General features: G+C 44.9%; 1 protein-coding gene across 2 annotated transcripts in view; it reads left to right on the forward strand.

The window, feature by feature from the left end:
- The first annotated feature begins 2,654 nt into the window (after positions 1–2,654).
- myo16 (myosin XVI) overlaps positions 2,655–12,539 on the forward strand; it is a 65,753-nt gene continuing 55,868 nt past the window's right edge. Inside the window, exon 1 of one of the 2 annotated variants that reach the window (XR_008950865.1) lies at positions 2,655–2,851. The gene's annotated coding sequence lies outside the window, so the exon portion shown is untranslated. Of the gene's footprint in view, positions 2,852–7,218; positions 7,371–12,539 lie in introns of those variants that run through there. The other variant, XR_008950868.1, reaches the window with a different exon arrangement.

A 12,539-nucleotide genomic window follows, 5' to 3' on the forward strand; every position in this document is an offset into this window, starting at 1 on the left:
AATGTGTCAAGCATGATACCCTCCCACCTCCCTGCCAGAAATGTCTTTGTGCGGTGCCATGGAGATGGCTGGCGTGTTGGCGGATGCTGATGTCATTGTGGACTCGGGTCTCCAAAGAAGGAGGAAGCGAGACCTGCTGAGTACACAAGCTGGCTGTGGGTCACACAGTCTCTCTCACACACCCACACAAACACACGCACGGCATCATAAAGCACGAGACGGCGCAGACAGAAAGGCTGTGCGTTGTGTAAACCAGCCAGGATGTTCTGAAAACTGATTCTCAGCACTGCCAGTTGTGAGTTCCAGTTTGTCCCAGTAACCAAATACTCCAGGAGGCGGTAACGCTCACCTCTTTCTGCCCTCACCGTCACATGGAGGAGGAGAACGGTGAATATTCCCGTTTACGGTTGATGCGACCAACCCCATGTGGCAGCAACTGACAGCAGGCGATAGTTGTGGTCGGCCTGTTAAAGCTGAAAACAGCGGGTGTTGCTTCAGCTCCAGAAGTTTGCTGATGTAGCATCGGCATATTTTATAGTTCTGTCCAAAATCGTGAAGTGTAAACCAGCGTGGCCATCAGGCCGAGTCCTCTCCTTTTGTTTCCATTCTAAAGGCTCAAGTCAGCTGGGACCTTGGCATCTCAGTGTTCCCATCTGTCCTCCCCGCCTGTCTGGGAGCTTTAGGACAGATCTGACTGAGGACAGAAGCTTGTGGTTATCCCTGAACCCGGATTCTAAAACCCAGCATGCCCTGTCCCTGTCCCTGTCCCTGTCCCTGTCCCTGTCCCTGTCCCAGCCCCAGCCCACAACACACCTGCGTACAGACTGGACGACACACACATGTGCAGGTAAATATGTCAAAGTCGAATGTAAAGCTGTGCATCATGTTGCTGCTACATGATGGTGTTGGGGATTAGCCTGATCTGCTGCGGTCAGTAATCGGCCTGATCGGGAGCCCTGCAGCTGAACTGGCAGCCCCTGAGATGATCTTTCATTTAAGTCAGGATTTGGTTCGCCAACAAACTGGATTTTGCAGCAGGTTTCTCTAAAGTCCAAACTCAGATCTGTACATGCGTTGCTGTAAATTTTTAATCAATTTAGACTTTTTGAACTGGAAAATGTGGCCCAGTGGGTTTCCTTTTTTCAAACTTAGATGCGTGTGTCTGTGTGTGTGTGCGCGTGTGTTTTCCATGACTACATATCGGACTGACTGGAATATGAGCTGATCCATAATTCATGCAGCTCTGCCTGGATCAAAACACCATCAAACAGCAGGTTTGAAATCTGCACGAGTTACAGGAAAGTGCAAGAAGCATGCCGGTTCAAAAGTTCCTCCTCTCCTCTCAAGGAATCTTCATGTAGCTATTTTTCAAGGACGTCAGAGTATTTCTGAGCATAGATGAGGAGAATCCCGATTGTGTTGACAGAGACAGACGGAGAGCAACATGGGTGCCGGGCCAAAGTTTTCTGCCTCCCCCTCACGCTCATTTAAGAGCTGCAGCAGATAAACAGTCATCCAAAGACTGTGTGTATGTGTGCCTACGTGTGTATGTGCATGTGTGTTCTTGAACTTGCAACATACTGAGTAACACAATATTCATTCTACCCGCAATGTGAGGACATTTTTAGGAAGTGGGTTCATTTTGGCTGGTCCTCAAATCCTGTTTGAGAGTCAAGACTTGGTTTTAAATTCGGGGTTAGGATTGGGTTTAGGTTAGGGTTAGGATTAGGATTAGGGTTAGGGTTAGGATTAGGGTCAGGATTAGGGTCAGGGTTAGGGTTAGGTCGGGAATGCATTGTCTGTGAAAGTCCTCACAACAATAGAAGTACAAGAATCTGAGTGTGAGTGTGTATTGTGTGTGTGAGTGTGTATTGTGTGTGTGTGTGTGTCTGTGTTTGTATGTGTGTGAGCGACAGGTTGAAATACTTGAAATATTTCTCAGGAATTGACACTAATTAGTCCCTTTGGGATTGTTTTGTGGATTTTCGGGCCTAGAAATGCTCAACATTGGCACATTTCTAAAAGCGAAGGGAAAAAAATCCATGCTGTTTGGAGCATTTTCAAATTTTGCCTAACATTAACAGTCAAAGTTAAGCTCATTGGAAAATACCAAACGAACATCTAGATACATGGAAAGCTACAATAATTAACTTTTTTTAAAAAAACAATCTTAAATAGAACATTGGAGCATTGTTGTCCCTGTCAATATTTAACATTAAGTCTGACTATTCTTATCCTACTAAAGTACAAGAATAGTTTAAACCCACATTGCTTGTGGATTTCTGCTGAAGAACCTAACCTTAACCATCACTGCAGGTCACATGTGCAGGATGAAAAAGGGAAGGAAAGTGAGCAACATCAATAGTTGTGTGTCTCTGGCTCCTCACAGAGCTCCGACTGTTGTTTTCTCGGTGTGTTTTCACCGTTGGAGCTCGGTATAAATCCCGTGTCACTCCCCGCAGCTGCTGTTTACACGCGAGTAATTAGAGATTAGAAATCTCAGTCACCTTCTGCCTCTCTTTCTCTGTCTCTCCCTCACACACACACATGCACACACACACACACACACACTCTCTCTCACATACACACACACACTGCTGCTCTATCTGCTTTTCAACCACTCCCCCTTGATTCACCCAAACTGGCATGCTCCCTCCATCTCTCCCTCCTGGACTCTCTGTCTCTCTGATGGGATGTCAGTGCAGGATTTTAGCCTGTGGGTGTAGATGCATGTAGGAGTGGATTTCTACCCCTCTTTTTCTCTCCATCTGACTGTTTCTGAGCATGTCCTCTCCGCAGATGAGATCAGATCGTCTCTGCGTCGAGGTCTTTGGAAGGATGTCCCACTGAGGTACAGTGTCACTCTGCTCTGCGTCCTGTGTGTCTGACTTTGTTTGCTAGCAGCAGCCAGGTGGGACCAGGTTGCCACCGGCGATTTGTTTCCCACTATTTTTTGTGAATACTGCTGTGCCACTGGGTAGCGTGCAATATGCTTTGGGCTTTTGTTCTTGCTTGTTTCATTTTGTGCACTGCTGTTTGTCCTGAGATGACACACACACACACACACACACACACACACACAAAGAGGTTTATGTTTTCAACAGTTCCAAAAAAACCTCCACCAAATAACCTGTGGGGGTTTCCCGTCCCAGTTCCACTTCAAACCTGCGTTGATGGTTGATGTGGACATTGGACGCCTGTGTGTTTGCAGAGGGATCGAGAGACAGATGAGGGTCAGAAAGAAGGGAAAAGAAGTAGGGGACGGCCATTGTTGTGGACAGGTGGGAAAGATGGACGACCAGACAGATCACGCTGCTGAGATTTAGCTGCTCGGTGTGAAGGAAACAGCTGAGCAGCAGAAAGGACCCAACTCTTGTGACAGCATTGTTTTTGTCTCCAAAGGGCAGATGGGCTCATTCACATGGCTCCACACGCCTGTTTGAGGGCGACGTTGAACTTGTTGGTGTGGAAACCTGTGGAGTTACAGGTTTTTAAAAGAATGTGTGTGTGTTTGCACACGTGTGTGTGTGTGTGTGTGTGTTTGTACGCTTCTGCAGTCTGTCCACCTCAGACAGCTTCTCTGCCTTCCTCTGCACGAAGGTTCTCCTGAAGTCCTACTGTTGAATTCTGTTTTTTACCACACACACACGCACGCACGCACACACACACACACACCACACACACACACACACACACACACAGAGTTCCATCTCTCATTCCATCTAAACTGCAGCATCGGTGTAACCAATCAGAAGTTTGAAAGCGTCTGTCTGTCTGTCTGTCTGTATGTCTGTCTGTCTGTCTGTCTGTCTGTCTGTCTGTCTGTCTGTCTGTCTGTCTGTCTGCCTGTCCGTCTGTCTGTCTGTCTGTCTGCCTGCCTGTCTGCCTGTCTGTCTGGGGACACACAGCTCAGGCCCCTGCACTGTGGTCAGCTGTTAACCCACATGGTCCCGAGACTTTGACCCCCAGCCCCCACTGAATGTGACGGGTGGCTTTATGAGCGAGGATAGATGTTGATGAGGAGAAGCAGGAGGAGGAGGAGGAGGAGGAGGAGGAGATGGCATTTTAATGCCTCCTTTCCTGTCGAGGCGGCAGAGAGGAATCAAAAATTCATCCCATTGTTTCGCCCGTCTTTCTCTGCAGATCCGGCTGCCTTCTATCCACGAGTAAAGCGGGAGGGGCCAGGAGTACCGGCGAAGCAGGGCGTGGTTGTTAAAGTCAAAGCTGCATTTTAAAGCAGAAAAACTAGATGCCACCACCTGTTCTGTGGAATGTTCCTGTTGGGTGCCGTATCAGTCATATATCAAGCTGGTGACGTTCCATTTTCTTCTGTTTGGCTCCCGTTGAGTCCACCAGCTGACCTGTTCCTAGATCACCCCTGCTGGGTCTTGCATTAGTGCAGATCCTGCCCAGGAGGACTCTGGGTGGATCCACGCATTTCATGTGTCTGACATCAGAAGGTGGACAGCTGACGGACAGACAGGCGTGGGGGTGGAAAGGGATTAAGAGGGATACTCTTCGGGAATCCACAGATTTGTTTCACCATCAAAACCGATTAGCACAAACTGTAATCCACACCAATATTTACTACTTAGTCTTAAATTACCATCAAAATCCGACCACAAATGACTGGCACATCTTTAAATGGACACCGACGAACCTCATACATCCAATAATAATACATCTATTGCTGTATAACCGTGATGGTGCCTTCACTGTCCTTACAGTTATTAAAGCGTCTGTATTCTTAATGTTTAAATTCTACACATAAAAAAGTTCTGACAATGAAATCCCAGATTGTGCTTCCAAGTGGGGCCAGTGGGGGTCTGTGGGGGCCCGCGGGGGCCCGTGGGGGGCCGGGCAGTTGGCTGACTCGCACAGCAGTGGAAGCTAATGACAGGTGGTGGGAAACGCTGCTGGCAGCAACATGTTATTTAGAGGTGGAACCCTGCCAGCACTCCCAGATTAAATTCAAAACCGTTGGTTTGCCATTTTTCCCCATCTGATGAAACGACATGGGCCAAGCAGCCGGAGCAGCAACATATAAAACAGGTGGTGGAGTCGACCCAGAGGTTGACCACACTGTGTGTGACGGCTGCATTAGAGCGATGAGGCCGTTGCCCAGCTGACCTTTCTACCTCAGCTTAATATGGGTTACTGCTACTGGGCGGACTGGTGGTCAGAGCCCGGGAATTGTGCTTGGCATCGGGGTCAGGGTCAGTGTCGGGGTCTGTGTGTTGTAAATGTGAACCAGTTGCGACTTCACACTCGTTTGCAGCCTGATCTGAAATGCTGGAGCTGTACACAGCAGCGGTTTCTGGACTTGTGTGTGTTTTTTTTTTTTAAATCATATTTTCAACCAATACTTGCTCTAGGTCCAGAGGCTAAAAATAGCTTTGATAGGCTGATTTTATTTGGGCTCCACTGCTGAACTGGTGATAGTGCTGTAGACACAAATGTCAGCTCATTACATAATAGACTTTAGTGTTTTTATATCATTTTTCATACAAACCAACCCGATTACTGGAGAAACTCCCACTGCTACGGGAGAAGGTGGGGGTGTAATCTTCCTGTCAGCATTTACAGCAGGAGGTTAGAAATGACTCTCAATACTGTCAACACTGATTAAATGTTAAAAATGCAACACACTCACAACTAAGCCTCACACGTGTCTCGCAGATTTCAGGATGAATAAATCTTCAGCAAATCCTACTTTCATTGGCTCGTTGACCCTTTTCCAAGACAGATGAAGCTTTGCCTGATGTGCCGGACAGGGAATCGTACTCACTCACACTGATGGGGAACCAGCAGTCTTCCAGACTCTTTTGTCCTACATCATGAAGGTTCCAGGGTTGATCCTCTGTGTAGAGTTCACATGGTCTCCCGTTGCCTGAGTGGGTTTTTCTCTGCTACCTTCCACAGTCCGAATCATGAGCATCACCTTGGCTGGAATAATAACCTCGTACAACCAAACTCAAAGAGAATGTTTATTTTCATGAATAGGACACAAAGAGTCACTGGAGTTGAATGCAACTCTGAATAAAAGGTCAGATTTATTTTTATTTTTTTGTGTTTAAGTTTCTTGCTGTTTACGCTTTATGTTTCAATAAAGACGTACAGCTAGCAACAACTGTGTCAGTAGCTCATTTTAAAAATGATAATAAACTCTGTTTAGTGAATAGAAACATCAACAACCTATTCCCATCTTCAATTTGTCACTTTGTTGTTTATATTCTTATGAATGTTAAATATATACAGCGTTATCAACATATTAACATCTTTGCTAGCATCAGCGGTCCAGAGGTTTCAGATGTAATTATGCTTTACGCATATTTTACCATCACGGAATCTTTAAAGTGAATTGAAAATCAGGCAGGGGGGAAAAAATGTTCCTTTTTTATTGTTTGGCTTAGAGTACCATTCATTATGTGTGAAAGCGCTGATTGTTAAATGATGATGAGTAAGAGATGGATACAGACAGATGGGAAGAGTTTCCAGGTGGAAGACACTGGACGCTAATTAAAAACCAGACGGTGTGTGAAGATAGGGACTCCTTCCGTTCTTAGCCTCAGCTCCGCTCATGTATAATTTCCACTGATCTGTCCCTCTGGGTCCGTGAAGCTGAACCCCGATGAACCTGTCTCACTCAGTCCTACAAGTGAAAGGACAAAAAGGGCAGAGGTGTGGGGCCAGTCCAACATGGCTGCACTAAACATTGTGACTTTGTTTTTGTCTGACTGACCTCTCTTGTTCGTTGGTTTGGCTTTCTTTTTTAAATTGTGGTCATTTGAAGGTCAGCAATAGAAGGGTTAGCAAGGACGCCTCGTTGACATGCAGAGGTGGTTGTCAGCTAATCTAATTGTCTGGGTTACATTGATTCTTTGTGTATGTGTGTTTTGGGAGAATATCAGATTAAAAAAGCATTTGTTTACGCCCTTCAAGACATTTGCATCTCTCAGACACTTTGTAGATATCATGTATTCTACATCCACTTTGTTTTCTGTCCTAACCTCCTGTTCTTTACAGCCCTAAAATGTAATAGTAATGAAGGGGGGATGGATGCTTGTAAGGCTGGGGGTGTAACTGTACCCCCTTACAAGTGGGCTGGGTTCACTGGAATCTAGAGGGGGGGAGGGAAACAGAGAGAGAGTCAGAGCCAGATGCAACAGAATGAACAGTTTCAAGCGGCAGAGTTGCCATGGCTACAGAGAAATGGATGAATGAATGACATCAGAGCGGCGTTGAGGTGAGGGAGTGTGAAATTGATTTGGTGGCGGAGCACGGGGTGGCGTCTGCCATTGGATTATCCTCTGCAGACGTGGTACTTGGTCCTGCGTACCCCGGTGTCTCCGGTGCACGGGCGCTCCCCGGTAAGCCTCTGATTTCTCTGTTTCCCCTTCCTCAGAAGAGATGGCTGACTTTGAAGGTTACGGTGTGTGTGTGCATGTGTGTGTGCATCCCGTCTTCAGGTTTTGGCCACATGGGAGCCTTTGACAGTCATGTTGAAGGTGTAAAGACAGGGGCAGCGTGGAGTTCTACGTGGACTGTTTGATGCTTAGTTTTGGAAGAATGTTTGTTTTTGCACAATTTCTCCTTAAACTAATATTTAGGATGTAAAGGAGCTGTAACAGCTTGTAGTATAGTTGCTTAGAAATGTGCACTGTTGTTGGCAAGCATTAGCTACAGAGTTGCATTTGAAGCTGGGAGAGTCTCAGCAGTTTCCTGTCTGACTCTGGTTCCTCTGACTTTATAGTGGTTTTCTTTGCAGCGCGCCAGCCTGCTGTGAGTCCTTGGCAAAGCTTGTGCCATTCTTCTGGCTGCGTGATGAATGATGGCGTTGACCTGCTCTGACCCGGAGGGACAGGCAGCAAGAGTCAAACGCTAAGGCCATGAAGTCATGGCAAAGCCAAACAGAATCACCGGCTCAGTGCCTCCTCCCTATGGTCAGACTCCAGAATGGGACAACAGATTAGGCTACGGATCAACAGCTCAATCACGATTTAGCTAGATTTGGTCTAATCCATCAGTGCGAGTCTGCAGATCTGTTGAGATAAACGCTGCCTCAGTTTGCAGGGAATTTTTTGTTTGTTTGGCATCATTTAGCCCTCATTAAAGTTACACCAGTCCTGAAATTAAACTCCAGTGACAATGGACCTCAAGCTGTCTGGTACTTTGGCATTGTGAGACAGGCAAATGAGCTTGTTTTTTCCTGCAGAAAGACACATTTGGAACCTTAAAAGAGGTTTTAGCCAACGGAGGAGCCTAACTAGTGCCAACACCATAAATATAAGAATAGAAGCTCTAGTCTTCTCATGTAGCCTTGAATTGCAAACAAAAGTAAATGGAATATATTACATTAAATTTTCATGTATTTTCTATATCATCAAGCCTCGAATTGTATCGTAAGTTAGAACCATTTGCATAATGTTGTGGAAGTTAGCCCCCAAAGTCCTATTAAAAAAAACCTTTTGTGACGAGTGTTGTCTGTCTGATTGATGCTGGAATGTGCATAAAATCATTACGCTAAGCGCAATATCCTATTTTAATCCAGAACGTTAATGGCAGCAGCCATATCAAGATGGTGACATTACATGCGTCACATTTAGCGCTGAGCTAATGACGGTTAAATGATGGAATTAAGGTCCACAAAGATCAGTGTGGCAGGCGGCTGCTTAATTGCTGGAGGAGTTAATGTAATGAATATGAGGGAGAGGTCACGGCAGGAAGGTTCCTGGTTCCTCATTTCCAGGACTGGCCTTTCTCTGCGGACATCACAGGTCCAACGTGTGTCCGTGCACATTTTCTCCGGCTGCTCCAAAAACATGAACATCTGTGTAATCCTCTATTTGCCTCTCAGCGTGTGTGAATGGGGTGTGTGTCCTGTGCTGGGCTGGTAAACACTGATACACTGGGTTTCCAGTCATATACTGAGCTCACCTTTCTTTCCTAAAGCGGGAAAGTGCGCATTTGCCTCTCAGTTTTTCTGGATTCATTCACTAATTTCTCAGCACATCGCAAGAATCAAATAGGTCAAAGAAAGTAAGATGATAAAGCTTTATTCACTGTTATGGTATAATATTGTTTTCTTCCTCTGTGTGTGTGTGTGTGTGTGTGTGTGTGTGTGTGTGTGTGTGTGTGCTAACTAATTTATTTACTATACACTACTATATGATAACAACACTCCCATCACTTAGTGGGTATGTTTTTGTTTATGTGAGATTTGTAACTTTTTCTTCTTCTTCAGCTTCTGTTGCTAACAGCTGGCACCAACCCTGAAACCCTGAAAGTTTAGAATGGAAAACAGAAAAGTTAATAGGTTAGCTCTGGGCAAACACAGCCGAAGGTTGCTGTATGCGAGGCGGTCTAAAAGCTCAGAGGACTGTGACGCTGCCAGCTTCTCATGGCACAGTTGGGGGCACAAGTAGGTCAGAACACAAGCACCCTGCAGGCAGAATTAAACGTTCCGTAGGATGAGAATCATCGGACTTAGAGTCCAAATCCTCAGATACTGCATCCTTGTTTGGACTCTAAATGTCCCCCTGTGCCGCTTTAATTGAGCATCCCTTTGCTGTTTCTTCAGTGGCAACACACGTCTACGTGCTTATAGCAGCAAACATCTGCAGGTGACGTCGCTGTGAGCCCAGCGGGTTCACTGCTGTGGTTCTCACTGTGAGCCCTGATTACAGTAGCCGTGGGTTTCACGCTCAGCTCTTCACAGGCACAAAAGCCAACGCAACAAGTGCTGCGTTGATGGGCGCTTGTGTGCCACAGGGCCGCTTCCCTCTTTTGTTTGGCTGTTATTGATTGTCTCTCACTTAAGCTTCTGCTCATTCTTAACGCTCCCATGTCCATTGTGCCGGCTGCTTGGAGCTGAGAACTGGATGAAAGAATAAAAGAGGCAGGGTGGGAAAACATTCAGAAAGCTCTTCTGTTAACCAGTTATCTGATCAGTTTGAAAGTCCCCTTTGAAACCTTGAAAACCTTATCAGGGCTGGAGTGTGTGAGCCTGTGTGTGTTTATGACCCTCAGGCGTACGGTGAAACTGTCCTACATCATCATTAAAGGCCTCATGGGCCACTCGCTCTGGATTTAGAAATCAGGAGCAAGAAGACAAAGCAGAGCAGATGCCTGCATGTTTTCCTGCTGCAACTCGTGGAACAATTGATGAGAGTTTGGAGAAATCAATCGCTTTGCAGCAACTGCAAGGTCAAACAGCTCTAAAAAAAAAAAGGTCAGAGCTGTAACAACACTGGAGTGGACGTTTCGTAAAAAAGCTGGCTTTGAGCAGGAGAGCTGGGTACTGGAAATGAAAATGTGCCCTAGTTTATGTATTTATAATCAATACTTACTGTCAGCAAATCAATTATTATATGTCACAACATCAGATATCACCATATTGATCTTTCCCACCACTATTGCCAGTTAATATCTGTTGGTAAAACCTGTTCTGGGCTTCTGATTCAATGATATGCACAGCTGGAACAAACACCATCACACACACACACACACACACCCTCAGAGTTCTGAAAACTCAGAGCAGGGTGTTTAAGGCAGCATGACATGGTTGAAAACTGATTTGGAGCTTCTCACAATAGATTATCTAAATACTTGATGTTGGGTCAGGAAAGCTCTTGGTTGTGTGTAGACGTTAAACAAGAGGCTGGATAATTACAGTTTCAATGATGGGAAGTGTGATTTCCCTTTTGTGGCAGATGTTGATAGTACAACATGAGTGCAGAGTATGTTTGTCAAGTCCGGGTCCCCGAGGCCTGAGCTGTGGAAACACATTTGTCCTTATCCAGCTGCCTTCAGGCTTGTGTTTAGGTTTCAGCATTAAGGAGAACTCCTCACATCAAAGCAAGAAAAATGTTTTTTTTTTTTTTTTGATGAGTTGCTTTTAACTGAATTATTCTATATTTGATCTGAAACCTCTTCGTAGTCTCAGGTTAGAACCAAAGGTTTAAAGTTCATTTGCTATATTTCCACATGTCCCACGTGTAATCTACATTGCTGTTATAACTTGGCAGATTTTTTTTTTTAGGAATATTTGTATTGTGTAAAACATCTCTGTTATGTTAAATCAACATCATCGCACAGGCCTCACATATAGAAATGATATATAATGATTATTGCACATGGCAGGTTTTGCTGAATATGGTGTGGGCTTAGCCTCAAATATTTGTTTGTGTAAATGTATCACAAATGCTGAATAATTGATCCAAAGAATTCTCTCTTCATATATAATGCATCAGTCCCAAAATCTCCAAATGCCTTTGGTGTTGCTGTTATTGGAAACATTCCCCACATCAGTGGTCTCAGATCACATATGTACATATTGGAGGTAAACATAGAAATAATTTTGGTAATGGATTAGACCTAGCAGCCTGATGGTAAACTAGACTGATCACAGACTCACCAAACAACTAACAAGCTGGGTAGTTGTGCTAACCAGTTAGTTATGTAGGTTTAGTTCGAGCCATTGCTCTATTTTCTTAATTTTACTATGTTACCACCTGCTTCTGTTTGTATTCGTGCTCCATCTTCAGCGGTGCTCAATACGGCGACTGTGATCTACCAGTTGATGGCCAAGGTACGATTGGTGGATCGTAGATGTCAGGTTATCATCCGTCCCGTCACTTGATTGATCTACAGGGCAGCTAGTCAGATGACATCTGAATTTTGTTGACCCTTAGGTCACCGTGCATGTCAAGCACAAGCTAACTAGCTAGTCAGTTTGTTAATGCTGTTAATGCTCTTGAAATTAAGAAAGGGTATTAAAATGAGTTGGGGAGCTGGACCACTTAAGAAGAATAAAAAAGAAAGAAATGTATCACTTTTATACGCAATGGGAGGAGGACTTTTTTCACGATGGCATTTTCAAAGTGCGTTTGCCACATCTGCCATTCTACCATCGCAATAGCAAAGAAGGGAAATGCGGAGCAGCATTTTCGGACTCTTCATGAAAAATACGACACTGAATTCCTGCGAATACCGAGCTGAGAAAGAGAAAGGGGAAGGAAGTAAAGTCCCAGTTATTTTTCACAATGGCAAAATGAATTAATTAATGTTGTGTTGTGCAACACATGCGGTTATGCAACTTACCTCAAAAGAAATGGTTGAATCCTCAATAGTTTTCTAAGTAAACATAATGAGTCGATCATTTTGACTTGGTCATTTCCTAAGTAGCTGTATGCTGAAAAAGTGTGAGCACCCCTGATCTAGATGAACATGTCTAGCAATGGCATCATCTCTGGGAGTTAGTCAGACCTCTGACATAGAACAATTTTAGTCAGATTAAGATATTGACAAATGATTTTAATTTTAATTTAGAAGAAGTTGAGGTTCTGACTCAGTTCAACAGAAAGGCGACACTTCCTTTTCAGGGTTAGTACTACTAGTTAGTACTATCCTGTTGGTACGATAGTTTGTTGATCTGGGGAAGGCATTCAGCCGTGTCCCTGGTGGTATCCTGTATCCCTGCCTGACTCTGCCAGGGCTGCCCTTTGTCCCCGGTTCTGTTGATAATTTTTATAGACAAC

The sequence above is a fragment of the Takifugu flavidus genome, chromosome 1 (genome assembly GCF_003711565.1).
Source record: "Takifugu flavidus isolate HTHZ2018 chromosome 1, ASM371156v2, whole genome shotgun sequence".
In the NCBI taxonomy this organism is placed as follows: Eukaryota; Metazoa; Chordata; class Actinopteri; order Tetraodontiformes; family Tetraodontidae; genus Takifugu; species Takifugu flavidus.